At 37.5% G+C, this 19,794-nt stretch overlaps 1 protein-coding gene across 7 annotated transcripts in view; it reads right to left on the bottom strand.

Moving 5' to 3' along the window:
• LOC135308932 (sodium channel protein type 1 subunit alpha) overlaps nt 1-16,945 on the bottom strand; it is an 89,564-nt gene extending 72,619 nt beyond the window's left edge. For 6 of the 7 annotated variants that reach the window (XM_064434594.1, XM_064434598.1, XM_064434593.1 and 3 more), the window contains exon 1: nt 16,577-16,945. The gene's annotated coding sequence lies outside the window, so the exon portion shown is untranslated. Of the gene's footprint in view, nt 1-8,731; nt 8,812-16,576 lie in introns of all 7 variants that reach the window. The other variant, XM_064434595.1, reaches the window with a different exon arrangement.
• Between the last annotated feature and the right edge of the window lie 2,849 nt (nt 16,946-19,794).

Below are 19,794 nucleotides of genomic sequence, written 5' to 3'. Positions count from 1 at the left end.
CAGTGAACACTGTCAGAGAAGAGATCAATGCAGTTTGTGGGGTCATGGCTCTAATGAATTGAAGGACATTTAAGTCTGAGGGAAACATGCACAGTTAAGAAGCTTAAAAATATTCATGTTTCATTCATTGTGTCTCAAGGACAAATTTGGGACTTAATATCATAGGTGGAAATGACATCAAACAGATCTTAATTGACCTTGAGGAAAAAGCCTATGAAAAGTATAAATACAGAATAATTTTCAGTACTTTTTTGAGCAGCATTGGTTTGTTACACCCATTTATGTAGTTATCCATATTTATTACTCTTAAAATTCCTTGCTTTCTCTATATTTAAAATTCCATCAGGAAGTAAGAAAATGTCATGAAATTTTTTTTTCTCCCTTCCTCTCTTACTTTTCTTCCTCAGACTTTTTTCCCCTCCATGACATCTTTATGCCTTTCTGGCAAACCCATGGGGAACATGAGCTTAACATGGTCCTTGAGTGGATCCTAGAGAGTGAGATGCAAGCCCCCTCCTTCCATGCCTGTCTGAGCCTTCCCAGGCAGCCAGCCTTGCTGGAAGCTGGGTGCTTTGGAAGTGTTTTGGGCTTGATGGCATCAAGGCTGGGTTTGCAGGTAATGTGGTGGTGAAGTTGGGCTTACTGTGGCTCAGTGAGGAGGGAATTCTTGGGTGAATTACATTTTGATCACAGAAGCTTGAAGCAAGCCAGCAAGTGGGAAGCGGTGCATGTATCTAAAATATTCCAAACTCCACTACGGGCAAGATAAAAATTGTTACCAGTGTAAAAGACAGTTAAAGACAAGTGGGAATGCAAAGCAAAAGGCAATTTTTCAGTGAAAACATCATGATGTGATTCATAGCAGGTGGCCAACACCTAAGACTGTGATTAGGCACCTTAAAAAGACTATTCCTTTATTGAGATTGTCCACTAAGAAAGGACCCCAGTGAAAAAGTGCAACATATTACATTATCAAATCTTAAGATCTTTGTTTTGAAATATGAACACATAGATTTATCAGCAGCAATATGAAATGTTAAAATTCTGTTTTACTACCTATTTTGCTCAGGCTACATCTATACTATGACAGAGTGCAGCCAAAACTGTATTTCTGTCACAAGCAGCTCTTGAGGCAACATGAACATGCCTGTACTGCCTTTTACAGGCAGTTCTTCTGGGCTTGGGAGACAGTATGCTTTCAAACCTCCAAATCTGCAGATATCTGAGCTTTTCTAGCAAAGCCCCTCCTGAGCTACTTTTGATTTTGTGCCCTGAACAGCAGACAGCCATGTTCACAGTGCAGGTAAATGGGTTTACACACCTGTGAAGTTTACCTTTTCAGAACAGCATCAAAGCTGTCCAAACCACATGATTCCTGCTAAAAGGAAGAAGAATGGATAGCTGTAGCTATTTTAGACTCCAAACTTCTTTCAGAGTCAGCCTATTTATCCTATATGTAGTCCAATTGACCCAAGTTTTAATTACTTCAGACTTCGTTGCCATTGTTGGTGTAAATGTCTTCAGTTTCTAGATGGAGTGATTCACTCCAGACTATGAGTGCTTACCACAGCAGCTCAGCACACGAAAGGCAACAAAGCCTAAGGGCTGCTGAGGTTAGTGGAGCCTGTGCTACTAGCAGTCAAAACGAATCTGACTCTCATATGTGTCAAATGTCCTTGTTTAAGTTTTGGAGCCAAACTATAAATCATTCTATACTCCTCCTGCTGCCATACATACCTAAAGTCTGTTTTCCATCATTCTTACAAAAAACAAGAAATGTTCTTTGCCCTTATCAAAAAACACTGCCCTCACTCAGAGGCTAGTTTTTTTCTTGGGCTCCATCATCCTGCTGTATAAATTCTCAGAAAGCAATTGATTGCCTCTAAGAGGCCCTTAGCAGCCTTTCTTCATTATCTTGAATTTCAGTTTTTATATGTTAACTCCATTGTTTAAATTTCCAATTTGCATCAACACTGTAATTTTGAAGATTTCTGGTCATATGTAGGAGACACAAATATCTGCAAAGATCCCTCATTTTGCCTATGCTACTTTTAACCTCTTCTTTTTCAAGACACCTTCCAAAACTGTTCAGTGGTTCAGCTGCTCAGCTACCAAAACTACATCATCACCTTAAACGTCTTCTTTCCCTCTGTGACATCTGAGCATTTTCCCTTATACTTAGGTTGGGAGATAGCATACTTTCAAATCTCATTCAAGTATCATGGCTGGAGCAGCAATTCCCTTCCTCTCTGTGTTTGAATAGCACATTCAGACTAGGATCCTACATTCCAGGCCTGAACTCCTGCCTACTACAGACATCCGAAGGTTCCCATACATTGTTCTAAGGCAACCTACAATGCTGGCCACAAATCAAAATAGAACCATTTGCAGGTAAGAACCTGGATGTTAAGAAGTGTTAAAATTCAAGTGTGTACTTCAGAGGAGCACTATGAAGGAATGGGCACAGAATTGAGTCGGGCACAGCCAGAGAGCAGGAGGTTTTTAATAACAAAGTTCCTGAAACTTCCAGAAGTAAAATACATCCTACAACCCTGCAATATGAAATTTTAACAGGGATGACACAAGAATGTCTCAGAAAATCTGAAATTTGTCTTGTTGTAATTCCCTAAAGCAGTTAACAAATGCTGCTTCAGTAAAGCCACTTGAATTAAAAGCATTACACAGAGAAGCACAGACCTGCAGACCTCTAAAGAGAAACAGCTTACTTTGTGGACTTCACTTCAGAGTACTGCTAATTACAGTTGCACTGCCCCCAGCCATTATTTAGCCATCTTCACAATCTTTTCTCACATGAAAGAGAGAAAATGGCTTATATTTCCGATCTGAAACTTATCTGAACAGACAGCTAAAGGCATAAGCCATCCTTTTCCAAAGTGCTAAGTAATCAAGAATTCACACAAAAGTCTATATAAAGTTCTTGTCACTCTATATAGAAGCATTGTAATTTTTTGCCTCAGCACTAAAATACAGACTTAAATATATAGGCTTAGACACATTGTATGAAATTTCAGCCCTAATATCATAGTCAATCTTACTTTAATCACATGAGAAAAAAAATCTCTTCCTAAAATGGACCAGTTTCCTGCATTTCAGAATTCTGCAAAGCATATAACCCTGAGAAATAGTTGGCACTGCTGAGACCTTCAGAGAAACATCATGTACAAGGTAATCAAAGGAAAACGGAGAAAAAATGTTGAATAAAACACTATTAGAGAGTTAAATAGAGCTCAATTAAAAATTTATTAATTTGCATTTACTTAGCCTTTATTTTTTTCTCTTTCCCCAAAACTTGTTTTTATTGTCTAGGGATTAGGCATGCATATGATATAAAAACAAGTATTATGCTTTAAGAACAAGTATTGCCAGCACATCCCATATTTTATCATTCTCTGCTCTTGGGCAGTAAGCATTTTTGTGTCTCCCAGCAGAACCATTAAATATTATTTAGTGCTGTTTCAGTAGTAGTCTGAACTTAGACTTCACAGACGTATAGAAACCTGCTTGAGGGGAAAGCAGAGGGCAAGGCTGAGGTCAATGCCCACAAGTGGCAGACTGCAGGCAGGCTGTGCAGCAGCTGGACAGCTCGTACCCCACAGCACCCACCAGCTGCACTGCCCGAGAGACACCAGAACTCACCAGGCTGCTGCACAGCGTTCCCATTAACTGTGAGAATCCTTAGGACGGGCACTAGGTACAGCATTTACCAATTTTTAAAAAACTCACCCCAGAATGTGTGTGCCCTTCTGAGCTGCTGGGCAGTGCCAGCTCACAGCAAAGATGCCCTGGGCAGAGCACAGGAGACAGGGCTTCTCTCTAGGCTGGACTGCAGGTTGTGGGGGAAGCAAAGTGGTAGCACTACCGCTGTTAGTGTTGTAACAAAAGAGGTTCAAAAATTATTTTGAAATAAAAACCTTAAAATCATGTTTGAATAAAAGTAATTATATTGTTTGCGCCATAGCTTAGAAGCCAATAGATTAATCAGTGGTAAGAAATACTCCTGGATCTGGAGACACAATTCCCTGTCTTGCTAAAAAGAGCTGATCCTGATACAACTTTCATCATTTTGGTTACTAGTTTCCCTGCTAGTAGTCTCCCAAGGAGTTTGGGAGCACGCCTCAAGAGTCAGCTCCCGCCAGCAGTATCCTGCTGGCAGGGTCCAACAGCCACTGGACTGGTGAACACAGGACCCTTGCAGGCACAGGGTATCCCAATGCCAGCTAGTCCTGGTCCTGGACCGAGACAAATGAGTAAGAAAAAATACATTGTAATATAGAGATAATTTTTCTTGGAGTAAAAGTTTTTCTTCCAATTAAGATGCTTCATTAATTTAGAATAGTTGATTTGTATTATTTTGTTCTGAGGCAATATGAAGTTATGAAAACATAATAAAGGGTCATACTTCCTGGTTTATTCTCCCAGTGTGTGTAAAGAGAAAATAAATTGAACTAAAGGCAAAAATACTCAGATGCAAGGTTTCTAAATTATTCTTGGATCACACAGTTCCTGTTTAAGAAAAAAAATTAAATTGTTGTATAGTTTCTTTTCAATTAAGCATTGTCAATACACCCAGTGTGGAGTTTTGAACAGTTCTCTATCTATCCATCACTGCACATTTTACGTGATATATATATGTATATGTGTGTATATATATATATATGTATATATGTGTGCATATATATATGGCATTATTTAGGTGTCATTTTAGAAAATAAATGTATCAGACTGGGTGTCTCAGCTGTGCAAAATACTAAATATGAATATTAAAAATAGAACTTTGAGATGCCTCTGGTAGACTCACTTAATTTAATCAGATTCAGAAGTGTCCTAGTTATTTATATAAAGAAAAACTATAAATTTAAAAATCTTTTTAATTAAATGTGTACTATTCTCCAGACAGTATGGAAATTTGATAGGATTTGCAAATATCCTTTTTCTGCCCCTAGTATTCACACACTTGCTACGGTTCAGTAGTAAAGACTATGTAATCCAAAAGAAACACTAAGAAATTAAGTAACTTTTAAGGACACATTTTCTGCTCTTCCTTGGTATATTTGAGGCATTGCAGAGTGCTTATACCATAGGATAAATATTTTCAGGGGATGTTTATATGCTTTTAGGCAGTCCTAGTGAAAATGGCTTTTAGTGGGTCTATTTTAGACCCTATATAATTTATTCTACACTGCCTGTTCTATCTCATCTATCTACGTCTTTTTGTAGACTCACAGAAAAACCAGGTTGGAAAAAAGAGATCAGTGGCCACCTAGTTCATCTCGCTGCCCAAGGCAAGATTGCTATACCTATTTCCCAACAGATGTTTCTTCTAACCTCTTCCTACCGTCCTTCAGGACAAATTTCACAGAGTCTTCTGACATTCTATTACAGCTCTCCACTATCTGCTTTAGTAAAATGTTTGTTCTCATATCTCATCTGGGTGAGCCCATTTCTTCAATCTTCACTTCCTGTCCCACCCACTCTGGACATAGAGAACAAAAACCATCTTCAGCATTCAGCTTCTAGTGCTCCACCAGCCACTTCACTTCTCTTTCCATGTGTGGACTTACTCCAGGGATCCTGCAAAGCTCCTTAAAGAGCTCTGTTGAGACATCCCTAAGAGGAGCACCTATCATCTGCATTCAGAAATACCTCCTTTCAAACCAAAAAAAGAAGGCTCTTGTTCTGAAGGAAACATTTGGTGACAGTACTGTAGTTGCGACTTTGATTTGTCCTCTTTGACCAATGCCATTATTAGATAGAGTTATTAAATATTTGAGTCACACAAGGCTCTGCATTTACTCCTAAATTTTTATTTCTGACCTTGACAGGTTTTGTTTATTTTTGCTTTGTTTTACCAGGAGGATGATCATCAGTTTTTTGGATTTGTGTTACAAAGTAATTTTAAAGAGCCAATTCTAGAAGCAAATTAGACAGTCTCTTGAAGGAGTAAGAGAAAGATGAAGATTGGTCTGCATGTTTACAAGGTACTGATATAAATTACAAAGATAGAGGGAATTAGAAGGGATGGAGCTTTGAAGCTCAAACTGAGCTGGGTGTTTCTGAGACTAAAAATATAAGGGTTTTGTCCTTTTTCTCAGAGACTTGTGGAAAAAAGAGGAAATTAATTTAAAAAGGGATGGAAACACTTTAAAATAGAGCAGCACTGGAAGGATGGTTAGAGATTCACTAGATGCTGCTGAGACACAAAGCAATGGAAACTTGGGTTCTGAAAATGTAATGTAATGAGAATTTCATAGCAGAAAGAGGAAGGAGAGAGAGAACATCTGGGGCTGATAAATTACAACAATAAATAGCAGGGTGGATGAATCAGAATTGTGGATTTCCAAATTATATTAAATATGGCAGGGAAGGTTTTTACCCAGATTTCCTTAACAAGTGCAAAATAAAATAATTATTTTTTTTCAGAGCTGAACATAATTTCAGAAGCACACAAAATAGGACCTGAAACCACTACTCACTGGTGAAAATAGAATAGACAAAAATAAGGACTCAATAATCAGTAAAAGACAACAATCCTTAAAACACTGAACACCCATGTATTTGGTAAAACATCAGTGACTCTTTCAACAAATAGAACTCATATTGAATAAAAAGAGATCAGTATATTTTGCAGACATTGGACAAACCCAGTATGATTGAATGATGATTTCTATGTCCATGTTTGCTATTTAATTAATTTCTTCACTCATACCAAATTTTCAGTTGTTCCCATCCAAATTCTACATGTTTCATGGATAGAAATCTACAAAGAATAAGCCTACAACTAGAAAAATGGAAGTAACACACCAGAATTATTGAGCTTTGGGAAAAAAATCTAGAGAATTTGAATGATATTGCCCATCTCCCTACAATATGATGTTCAGTCAGAAATGTCAGCTGTAGATTTTAACGGTCCAAATTTACTCAAAGGTTCTTTTTTTCCCACATTTTAGAATAGCTCAGCTTTAGGATTTTTTCTCTTGTATCAATGTGATCTCTTAAGTGCTCTAAAGCATTATGCTAAAAAAAAAAGCCTAATGGTATTTCTTCTCTAGTATGTCATACTGTCTTCATAACACTGGTTGTCTCAATTTAGAAGTGTGAATAAATATTGTTCAATTTTTAATTCGGTTTTTCTTCTGCTGTAGTCATTTTGGCACCAACAGAAAGTCTACAGGTCAAATACAGCACTCTTGAGGAATCCCACTGCCTCCCACCTACATAAGCTGTTATCAATGAAGAAAAAAAAAGGCAGAATATGTTTCTGTTACTGGAAAACAATCCACAATACTCTTCATGATATTTAGCCCAAAAGACACAATATGTTTTCCCACAGATGAGCTGGGACTGGAGTTCAGAAAATGAATAAAGTGAAGGAAAAGACATTAATCCACAAGACTGTCACAGTTCAATCCACAAGGCTGTCACAGAAAAATAAGGTCAAGATTTCTGCCTCTTCTGAAAAGAACTTATAAAGGACTCACTTCTCCTGATTATTAACAGACTATTTCTCACAACTAAGGGCAGGATTAATTTAGCTAATCTCAGGTCTTCAATTTCAGGAAGCCAAAAATGATAGAGAAGGATTTGTAAAATATAATTTAAAGGACAAAATTCAGTGCTAAGCTATGTGGGTTTGCCCGTTAAATATGGTGTGTTCTCTCATGAACGTACAAAACTGTGGAATTAGAATTCACATGCTGGAAGGATGCAGTGCAATGTGGAAAGCAGCAGCTCTGCCATGTTTAGAAGTCAACAACAGCCAATTGTCCTTAAAACTGCTTGGCATTGGGTAGTGCACTGATAAATATTGTGAAGTTTTTCTAGAAATCTTCATTTTAAGAATAAAATAATCTGTAATTGATTTTATCTTCTCAGCTGTTGATGATTACAACTTCTGAAACTTCAAAGCAAGTTTAGGTTTTTATATGATAATTTCAACAAAGGTTTCAGTGCTCAATAATAAACTACCCTTGCCCCTATATAAAGTATTGTTTCAAACAGCTAATAGGGTATATATTCTTGATATGCATTTATCTATATAATTTTTCTGTAAGTCATCGTATACTTTTCATTTTTTTTTTATTTTTGGCACCAGATGGTTGCCGTTGTTTTCCTAGAATTTTACTAGAATTCTTCTGATTAGACAATGCCTTATGCAAGCTCTTAATTCCCCTAATTCCCTGTCCCACTCCCCTTGGTACTTCCTTCAAAATAATAAAAACTTTCTGACAAACTGAAGACAACCAGTTTAAAGCTGCTTGTCTCTAACTTGCCTCCCTGTGTCTAAATACTTCAGCAAATATTCAAGATCACACAAACTAGGCTCAGCAGAATAAAGTATCAGGGTGTCAGTCTCGACAGCAATCCTGTTATTGTTTTGCATTAGATTTCAGAGTAATTTTTAGCACAGCCTTTTTTCTTTTGTACTTGACATCAACACATTGGTCAGGCATTACAAACAGAATAAACAAGGTAGGTGCAGTTCAAAAATGCAACACTAACACCAGCCAATATCGCTCAGGAGTCTGACACCATAACCACAAAATAAGCATTTCTGGAAAAAATACAGTTGAAGAGGTTTTCAGTAGGGACAGAAAACTCCAGCCCATTTTCAAATATTGCTGAGCAAGTAACAACAGCTTTCTCAAAGTGGAGCTGAACAAACAGCCCAATCCCAGGTAATTAGTACAGTGGGATTCTTTTAAACACATACCTCAGACAAGCAGCAGAGAAGAAATCCATTTGAGAAAAGATGCTGACAGAGCTTGAAGTCCACCTGGCAAATTTCTTGTGCTGTTTGAAAAAGCAAGACGGTTCAGATGATGAACCGAGCCATAGCTACAGCATTAGACCCAGTCCTGGTCATGCAAGTCAGGGTACGAGCTGCCAGCAGTGCTCCTGACCAGAAAGGCTCAGGGAAAAGGGAGGGAGAGAGAAAAGAAAGAGCTGCCTTTCTTCCTTTAGTAAAGCATTGGCGTTTAGCCTCTAAGCAGAGCTTCTCTATGGGAAGGGAAACTGTACAATCCTGCAGTGCTTGTTTTAGACTTTAATATGTCTTCCATGAGAAGGAACAACATGACCTCTCTTATCTTCCAAAAAGTTCAGGGGAAAATAGGTAACAATCATTTAAACAAAATCCCCCACTCCAGCAAAAAGGCAAACACCCAAAAATATAAGACCACTGAAACACATCTTGTAACAAAATGCTGAGATGCCAAAAAGAACTGACTGCAGCTTGAAAAACATTTTTGCTTCAAAAATATGCTGAACAGTAACTATAAAGCAAGCACTAAAAAAAAAAAAAAGGAAGGGAGGAAGGGAGCTGGGGCAGGGGATCCATGCTGACTGCTCACATAAATGCACTAAGGTCTAAGATTTACCATCCTCCTGGCTTACCTGATAAAACTGGAATTTCAAATGCATTATGAAAAAAAAAAAAAAACAACTCCAAAAAACCCCCCAAACCCCCAGGAGATAGTGATGATGAAATGCTTGAAATGCTAATAAAGGTGTTTAGATTCTCAGTTCCAAAAGATTAAGAAGTGTTATAAATTGCTGCATGTTCATCGAGAAGGGGAAAAAAAAGCCACCTCTGCAGTATCCTCTCCGCTTTGTTCTCAGCTTCCTGTTCTGAGACTCACTCTATGGTACCTAATACAAACCAGCAAATAGCAGGGGAAAAAAAGAAAAAAAAAGAGGGGGGAAGGGAGGAGGGTAAAGAGAGACAGAAAGGAGGGTAAAGATAGAAAAAATAGGGAGAGAAAAAAGATATTAAGCCATCACCTTAAAGGACAGCCCCATCTATCGGTAAAAGCAAAGAACCGGCTGTTAAAGATCGCTTTTTTAGATATTTCCTAACCTAAACGAGACTGAAAATCTGCAGCTCCGTTTTCCTTCAGGGAGGAACAAAGGGCAGGGATAGTGCTGAGAAGTAGATTTCTTTATCCAGTGTTAAATGAGCTAAGGTTTTCAGTAATTTTAATTTATTTTCAGTTAATTACTTGTCTCTGAAGCGTGTGAAGGAAATAGTTTGTATTAGTCTCGGCCCCTTAAGAAAGCACCAGAAACCTTTCCAGGTCAGCCTCTGACATGTCACAGATAAATGCTACCTGTCCTCTGTCTCCTTTTACACCTGCCCACTGAGCACTGGGGGGAGATTCAACCTCATCAGTCATGGGTTCAGTCACCAAAAAAGGGGTTCCTGAGCCTGAGTCCCGTGACGTGTCCATCCATTACAGCCTGCACTGCTAATCACACCGCCTGGTACGACTGCCACGTCAGCTCTATACATTCCCCTGGATTCAGATGGCAGCTGCGCAGCCAAATCTGGAACCCAGACAAAAAAAGGCTCCTTTTTAATATTCACACTGCTAAGTAACAGTAACTGCTAACACAATGAACCCCATCTGCATTGGACCAGCCTCAGCTGAGCTAAATCAGACAGCATTCTGCATTTTTCATTTTGCTGTACTGAGCAATGAAATAAGAGTGGGGATGGCCAGGAGTGAACACTTGTGAAAGCCCCAGTGCCTGCCTCGCTGGCTGGGGGTGGGCACAGACTGGCAGCAAAGGAAAGGAGGAGGCAGTGACTGCCAGTGAGAGGTGCATGGAAGGAGGGCTAAAAATAACATGGCATTTCTTTCATTGTTCAATGCCATTTCTGCATCTAAAGACAGCAGAATATGAATCTAATTAATACCTGTATGCAATGAGGCATATCTATAACAGACACTTTATGTTAACCTCTGATTCTGTGGCCCCAAGCAATTTTAATGAATTTTATGCCTTAGAGTTAATTCCAATATGCTGATATGGCTTTTTTCTAATATTTTTACATCATGATGTTTTCATTGCTTAAAATTTGCATGAATCCAAGCCATGTGAATCAGAATTTTTCCACCTCCCAGTGGTGACCTGAGGTGCTTGTCCCTTCACAAGAAGCACTTGTGAATTCTCTCAGTATAACACCTAATTTTCCAGTATTTTTCAGTACAGAATGTTATGAACAATTGTTCTAATAAGGAAATCTAACTGCACAATTTTTAAATATGTTGTCTTCAAATATTGCAGTGATTAAAAGGACACAGCAAGTGAGCGTGTGACACTAAATATTTAGTTAAAACACACCATAATAGATTCAAATACCAATACTAAAATGCTGACATAGAAATGGCAAGACCAAACTGGACACAACCATTCAACCTGTATCCTTTGAATACATCAGAGCTCTGATTTACAAAGACCTCACATGCTTTCCTCTTTCACTGCTGTCATGATCACCAGTCTCTAATAAAGTTTTTCTGCTAGCACTACTGGCAGGTTGCTAAGTGGCTCAGGCAGGTCCCCTTTACCCAAGAGCAGTTTTGAGTCTATGATCTTCAGGTAGAAAGAGCTTTAAATCATTTTCTTACTATTAGCAGTTGGTAGCAGAAAGTTCAATTGTTTTGGTTCTTTCTTAGGTACAATTCTAAAAGCAGATTTGTGTGTTTTTCATATATTTGCAAAGCTTTTGGGATCATGTAGAGCATTTGCTGGTGACAAATTACTTTGTAGCACTAGTAACACACCTGACTCAGAAGCCTAAAAAATTTTAAATACTAAACAGATGTTCAGATACAATTGCTGATGCCAACTGATCATTCCCAGAAATCTTTCTGTTCATGGAGGATGTTTCTGGAAATGATGAATTGTCTGGTGTTTATAAACACAGATTTATTCCAAGGTTAAAGGTAATATATTTGCTCCTCATCTTGAAGTTTTAGTATATGTATATAAAGTCCCTCCAGTCTTTGCTAGACACATATGGCACTTTACAGTCATAGTTCCTTTCAAATACTGCACTTTGAAATGAAATAAACAACACAAAATTAAACACTAAACTAAGAACAAATGAACCAAGATATCCTTCTTTAAGCATCAGATGTTCAGCATAGATGCTTAATATGACCACTGACTTTGAGAAATCTCCAAGTATCATAAACAAAATGCTGAAAGCTGTTTTTTCCAAGCAGATTTCTCGTGGCTACAACTTCACTGCTCACAGTATAATTAGGTGCTCAAATTCAGTTCCAAATGTTTACATTGTCAGGAAAATTGATAGGGTTTCTGATTATCTTAACAAGCTTCTTTGGTGGCTTCTTGAACCAGACTGTCATGTGTTATGGGGTTTGAAAGTGATTTGATCAACACAACAGCAACTTCTTTCCTACTGCTAAAGAGCTATATGCTATGAATTCTTGTATTTTAAAAGTTTTATATATTGCACCACAACTGAAAAAAGAAAAAGGTATAGATTTCTCAGCCACAGCTGCTCCAATTCTAAGATAGACACAAAGTTAGTAAATAAAACATGTTCTCCCTTTCCTCTCCTCCCCAAAATCTAATATTTTTGCCTTTCTTACCATCTGTAAATAAATAGTAAGCTGACAGCTAGTCAAATCGTTTTTGAAACCAAGCAAGTCCAGGATACTCATTGCATTCCGTTTGGAAATCTTTGAGCAGTTCTTTGTGCAGGTGTGGTGACAAATCCCTCCCTGGGTGCCCAAGAAGGAAATGGGCATGGGCAGAAGCAGCCATCCAGCAGGCACCAAGGAGAGCCCCTCCATGGCATGCCCAGCAGGGACACAGCTGCCAGGCACACTTCCAATGCAGCCATGAGCTTGCAATCCTGCAGATTTCAGATTCTGCAGACCTGGTCACTTTGCATTAATGGGGATCTGTGGTTCATATAAATTTTGACCAGTCCTACCTCAGGAACACTGTGTAAATATTTAAGAGCACTGGTGAAGAGCAGCCCAGTGAGTTTTTGGCTCAAGAGCCTCAGTAATCAGCAGGCATTAGGAGAGTCTATTATTCTTCAGTACATGAAAAGATTCATTTGGAAGTCCTTCTCTAGTGCCCCTCTGCAGCACAGTTTCCTTTCTGAAAAGACCTTATAGTGAACTGAAAATGAATTAAAAAGATAATGTATGTTTATTTGTCTCTATCTTTCAGCATTTTTACTGCAACAAACAACTGTTTCAGCATTTTTTTGCTGCAAACATAGTTGTGTACAATATAGAGAAACCTTCAACATGAACCTTAGATGTTCAGATGTTCAGTCATGGCAGGTAAACCACATAAGCAATGATTCAGAATGGTATGTTCAATTAATAAAGTGTTAAGAGCAATATATAAATATATATGTGTCTTTTTAATGAAAGCTTATCAGGTACATTTCAATTACCAAAACATTTCAAACAAATCTCCCTTGATTCTGTACAGTATCTCTTTCTAGTGTTCTAGCAATGAATTCTGTGAATTACAGTGGGTGTGGAAAACAGCTAATGAAGTAATTAATCTAATAGACAAGGGATTAGCCAACCAAGATCCTCCGTGGACATGCTGGTGAACATCATGATCCAAGGGACATTTTCTAAACTTGTGAACCAATTGTACTGCAGTCACAGAAGTGCTATCCAATCAGTTAAAGATGGGAAAACCTCATAATGGAGACCCAGGACCTGAAAAATGAGACAAACTGTAGCAATACAGAAGACTGCATCCAACCAGTTTCAAGGAAGAGTAAGGAAAACCTCTGAATAAAAAAGCAGAGTAACTTTTTGCACAAGGAACAAAGCACATCTGCCAGCTTCTAAACATCTATTTTCAGAATAGGTGTAGCACATTTCTACAGCAATAGATTTTTGACACATTAGGAATATTTTTCTGTACTAGACGCAAATAAAAATTGGCAGCTCTAGACAGTGAAAGATCTGCATTTGTGAGCCCAAACTTACATAGAAAGCTTGTCAACTATACTACTATAGTCATATTTAGTTGTTACATGACTAAACTAAAACACTAATATGTTTATCTCTTCCTTTTCAATTTAGCACTAATTCAGCATATGTGTGTCATCACAATATGTATCTCAACTACTCAACTAAAATGGACAGATAAAACCTGAGATCTGAATAACTTATTTGACACACTTTGGAATTGCTCCCCTGCTTGTCAGTTTTAGTGTAATTTCCATAACTATAAAGAGAGCAAAGAAACTCCTTTGCAGTACCGAAAATTCTAGTGCTCAAAGAAAAAGTGAAGAGAAAAATTTGTCAGAAAATCCAGCTGCATACTGTGATTTGAGGAAATATAAAAAATATTGAAAGCAAGATACTGATGTAGCCATAGATTGGACAATTCCAGTAAACGCCAGAAAAATACCAGAAGGAGGTACTGACCACTAACAACCAATATCCTGCGTTGTAGTGGGTTCCAAATGTATTTAACAGCTCAGATTCAATTTCTCAGACCCAAAGTGATATTCCAGAATATGGGATATATGAACACACATAGGATACACCATCTTCTAACACCTTGTAGTGACTGCAGCTTGCTATGCTGGGAAGTACTGTGTGCCCTGTTATGAACCATGATGCAAAAAATAAAAATAAGACTTCCAGAAGATCACTATACATTTAAAGACAATAAGGATATATTTTTCTTCTTCTAATTGAATAGATATGTTATTAATACTCCTTGAGCCTGTAAGAAAATACCTCAAGCACCCACACTTGAAATGGGATGGAACACAGTGTACTCATATATAATAGCGTAACTATTTTAGAACACTTCATGCAGCAAGAGACAAAGAATGTGAAATACATCATTACAATAATTCATGGTGCCTAGCAGTTTTGTTCTAAGTTCCTATACTATGCTATTATTTTAAGTTTGCTTGAAAGACATACTTCTGTACTTTGAAGTCTGAAGTGGTATCTACAAAATATTATACAATGTAATGTGCTGCATTGCAACAGAGGTGTTACCAAGATTCCAAAAATGAGCTACACTTTCTTGAAGCTAACTTTCACAATGTAATTAATGAAGGCAGCAGCCTGGCATATCTAATAAAATCACAGCACAGTCTATATGACTGTCATTACACACACACACACAAAAAAAAAAGTAACTGGTAAGGTAAGACCATGATGAAAAGACAATTGACTGCTTGGCAGTTCTTTTCCAGAGAAAGAGAGCTTTCAAAGACAATAAGAAAATGATAAAACAATCCACTTCACTTCGGAACAAGTGTTGAAATTAAAGTCTATTAGTGATTTCTAGAACAATGTGAAGAACAACTAGTTTTTTATGGGGAGGAAAAAAACACATTTAAAGGGCTTCCAAGTTTCCATTCTTCCCATCAACATTAGTTTTAATCTGATATTAATACATAAACTTATATAAATATCCAATCTTATTTTGATTTAAGGGACCTTGGCATTTACAATTAAAGTGAGCAGTTATCTATTAGACATGAAAATTTTTTCAATGCCATATTGTAAAGTGTCAACAATTTTGCATTCTTAATTTACTATTTTGATACTCATTAACATAATAAAAACACCACTATTTTAAAGTTCATATTCAAAGAAATCTTGGCAGTAAGCTGTTAAACACAGTGAATTGAGAACAATGCTGACCAAAGTTCCTCTCGGTTTTGGTTTGGTTTTTTTTGTACTATACATTCCCTAGTATTTTTTAATTCATTAATGTATCTTAAATTTGTATTAATTTTCACAAATTGCTGAGTCCCATGAAGGAGACTCACTGTACCACAGGACAAAAAAAAGTTGCTGTCCAAGGTACTGCACATAAAGACGAGTGTTCCAATTAATCTCTCAAATGTGTTAAAAATGTTTTCAGATTTATTAGTTGTCCTTAGAAAGCAAGCTAGCCTTGCTGAAATTCCTTCTATGATACTGCAGTATCAGTGTTATGCTGTTACTTTCCAGGGCCTCTTCTACTGCATTCCAGTATGATCAGACATTCCAGCACCTGACAATACCCAGTGTGTATAATTAAGGACGAACCTGTTCTAGTCTTTGTTACAGACTGATTTTCAGCAGGGCTGAAATACAAAAAAAGTCTTTGAATTCTACATGGTACATGAACAAAAGCTACCCTCTAATATAAATCTAGCTCTCATGTACCATTCTGGCATTCTGCAGAGCAACCACTAAATGTAATTTTATCTGCAGTATTCACCTTACATACCTCAGAAGCATAAAGATTCACACATTCATGCAGTACATAGCAAATAGCATCCTGGGTTTAATTGCTGCTTCAAAATATAGCCATAGAGTATAAGAAAATTAAATACAATTTTTGTTTCTTTTGTTACATTTAATAGGAGAAGCATATTTGTAATTTGCAAGGCTAAAAAAATGCAACAGCCAAAAACTGCAGTAAACCTCTCAGAGCTAATAACAATATGCAATAATGCTTTCCCACACCATCTTCAAGCAAATGGATTTAAATCACTGCTTAATCAGTCAAATTAACACTAATCCCCATATGGTTAGAAAGGATGTTTCTTAACAAACCCGATTTATGGTTTATTTATTTGCAAAGTGTCTTAAAGCTGAGATGCTTAGAAGAACTACTGTGTTAATTCAATCATGCTGACAGAGCTGGTTTCACCTAAGAAATTATCTCTGCAATTCACAGCATGGCTGACAGCTATCTGCATAGAAAAGCAGCACAGTAACCATTTAAATCATGCAAAAACACTCACCCAAGAAGATGTAGCAAAGATGAGGAGCCAGCTTCCAGACCCCATGAAGCTGAGGGAGCAATCTAGCAGCTTGCTCAGGCCAGCAGTGTCTCTCCTACACTTGACCTAGACTGCCTTACATAATGAGGAAGCAGTGCTGTATCCTGTGTGGAGGAGCAGGCTGAATGTCATCACTGGCAGAAGTAGGGAGAACTGGCAGCAGGCAGGCTGGTAGTTAGCATGGAGATCACGAAGTCTGCTTTCCCTGACTGCTCTGGGAGAAAACACAAGAACAGCTCAGAAATGCTGCTGTCATTGCTCCCCTGGAACGAATGACCGGAAGGAGCGAGGGTGTTCCAAATGTGAGGCAGACAGCAGGAGCTGAAGCTGCAGCTGTACCTGCTCCAAGGCAGGCAGCAGAGCTCCTGTCACACGGTGTCTGCAGGACTGCTCAGCTGCAGCCACAGCACGGCAAAGCAGCGGGGACACGCGGCTGCTGCACACCTCTGCCGGGCACGGCTCACTGCGGTGAGTACAAGGGAAGTGCTGGTACAAGAGAAAGGCTGGGATTAACTTCCAAAGGGAGTTGCTGTTCCCTCCAAGAAATCTTACAGCACGCAGGTTAGTTTCTGGAAAGCAACTGTTTTTTACCTGTTGTACATGGTGTTACAGGGGTTAAACTGCTTCTATTACAGAGGTTTGATTTTTCAAGAAAATTATGGGTAAGATATATTATCTGCTGTGAAGATATTTGCAGTAATTTCTGGTGTTTCTCTGCTTTTTTCTTCTTTTTCCTTGAGAGAAGCCTTGGTATATTTCATAGTTTATTATTGTTTGGGTCATATCAGTACTTCTGTGCAGGGCACAACAGGAGAAACAAGTATTCAGGCTTAACCAGCCATTAAAAACTACACAACCTTGTTTACAAAAAGCACTTTATAGAAATTAAAACTATTACTTATAACTTGCATTCCATAATTTATTTCATTTTCATGCTTCAATAGTAACTGAAGAGCCTTAAACACATATAATGAATGCATAAACAAATTATTCTTGAGTTAATATTTTGATTGATAAAGTTTCTCTTTTCAAAAGAAGGCAAAGGTTTCACTAAGATGTTTTGTGGTTATATTTGAGACTGCTTCATTAGACATAATCAAGAGTAAATGCAACTGGACACAAAATCCTGTGGCAACATTAAAAGACAGGTCAAGAAAAGTTTTTGGTCTCAATGTGGAACATTGACTGGGGTTTACAGAAGTCATGCTAGGCGCAGACTTTATTATTACTAGTTATGTCCTTAACAGACTAAACATGACTTGAGCTCTGGTCTCAAAAAGGAAAATTAAGGTGAAAGAGATAAAAATAATACATTTTTTTTTCTTCCAAATCTATTTAATTTATATTTCTCCTTTTGAGATAACATTACAATGCTTTTCCATCATATTTGATCAAGTAAAAAAAAAGCTTGGATTTCACCGGTTTTGAAATATATATTTTCATTGTCTCTTATTGAACACTTTCCTTTTTCCTTTCTTGAGGATTAAAAAAAAAAAGGAAAAAGAGAAAAAAATCAGAAGCATTTGATATAAGAGGCAGATCACTAACAAGACCTATAGCTAGCATACCCTGAGTTAAGTAGAAGTTCAGTGGAAACTAAAAAAGCAATAAAAATATAATTTGAGAATGATTTTTAGAAACCAATTATTTCTGTATTTGAAATTACTGACAGTTTTTCCAAACTTCAGAAAATAACATTAAAAATAACTTGGTGCATTTATTTTTTCACATATTGGTTTAGACTGCTAATGAGGAGCACCTATAGATACAAATTATGTGAAGTTTTTACCAACATCTACTTCCTGTGTGCTTCAAGTGTTAAATAACAGTGCTTGCTTTAGAAAAAATCTGCTTGCATACTTAGCCTCGGTTAATCAAGAGTTGAAAATATCATGACCTGCATTAGGCTTTGGAAACATACAAGGACAGTTTAATTCAGGTGCAAAACCAGCAATTCTGTTGGTCACAGCACTCCAAACAGCAAAGCAGACAAAGCACTCACCTAAAGCAAGCTCAGGTGCCTCCACAGCCATGGCACTGGACAGGACAGTCCAGCTAGAGATAACCAAACGTTGACTGCATCAGGCAGAAAAATAAAGAAAGTTCATTGGTAAACTACAGGTTACCCAACCCAATCCACAGAAATTGAGTAGAAAAGGCAACCTAAATGAACAGAATGCAAATTTGGCTGGCAGCATTGCAAAGGCAATATACAGTTTGCTTGATGTTGCAGTTCAGGCAAACTTGTCTAAGTTTGATACAGCTGATTCTATCTTTGGGCTAAACGATGAATCAGATATTCCTTCAAAGTTTTCCAGTCTTATTTTCTATGATATTTCCTACAACTGTGTATCCAACCAGAGAACAACCTCATCACAGTCATGAGGATAAATAAATCCAGTGTAATAGTTTGCAAACCTTAAGTTTTGTCATTCCACATACACCTGAAAGCCATAGCTTTTGTCTGGAGTATAAATACTGTTTACTTCTCTCAGGTAGTAGCCAAATTGCTCTTCCATTGAGCCACAGTACTTTTCAGTTTACAGTAACTCCTATAACCATTTTTCCTTGGGTCTAATCTGCTGGCAAGTCAAGACTGTCTAAACACAAATTGATACAGAAATTGCTGACATGTAGGACTTTCAGCAAAAGACTCTTTCTGAGCCAGCTGCACTGGTAATGTGAGTATTAATGTCTAATGCTTGACAGTGGTAAGAAAATAAGTCAAGTTTATATAATACTCAACTAGCAAACTAATTATTGTGATGCCTCAGCAGATAGATGGTCAAAGTAAATAAAGTAAATGCAGTTTGAAAAAAACCTTTTAAAAACTGTAGTCTTTTGAAAAATTACTGCAGAAAAGTCTGCTGATTGGAAAAAACGAATGGACTAGACAACCCCTTATGAGGATGGAGATGAAAATATGAATGTTTGGGGGTTTAATGTGAGAAGTAAAAAACAACCTAAACTCTTGCTACACACATTATAAAGATAATGTTAGTCACTATTACAGAAGACTGTAAGTTTATGAAACAAACTCTGGAATTGTTCTCTTATGGAAAATATGGTAATAGAGATTTGCAGTGCTTGTCACTGAATTGTCCTTACTTGCTGAGTTTATTTCCACAAGGTCCTTTCTATTCAATGCTGAAATGAAGGAAGCAGTATCTCATAGACCT

Source organism: Passer domesticus, chromosome 10 (genome assembly GCF_036417665.1).
Source record: "Passer domesticus isolate bPasDom1 chromosome 10, bPasDom1.hap1, whole genome shotgun sequence".
Classification (NCBI taxonomy): domain Eukaryota; kingdom Metazoa; phylum Chordata; class Aves; order Passeriformes; family Passeridae; genus Passer; species Passer domesticus.
Note: the sequence above shows the minus strand (reverse complement) of the source record. Positions and strands in the feature narration are given on the sequence as shown.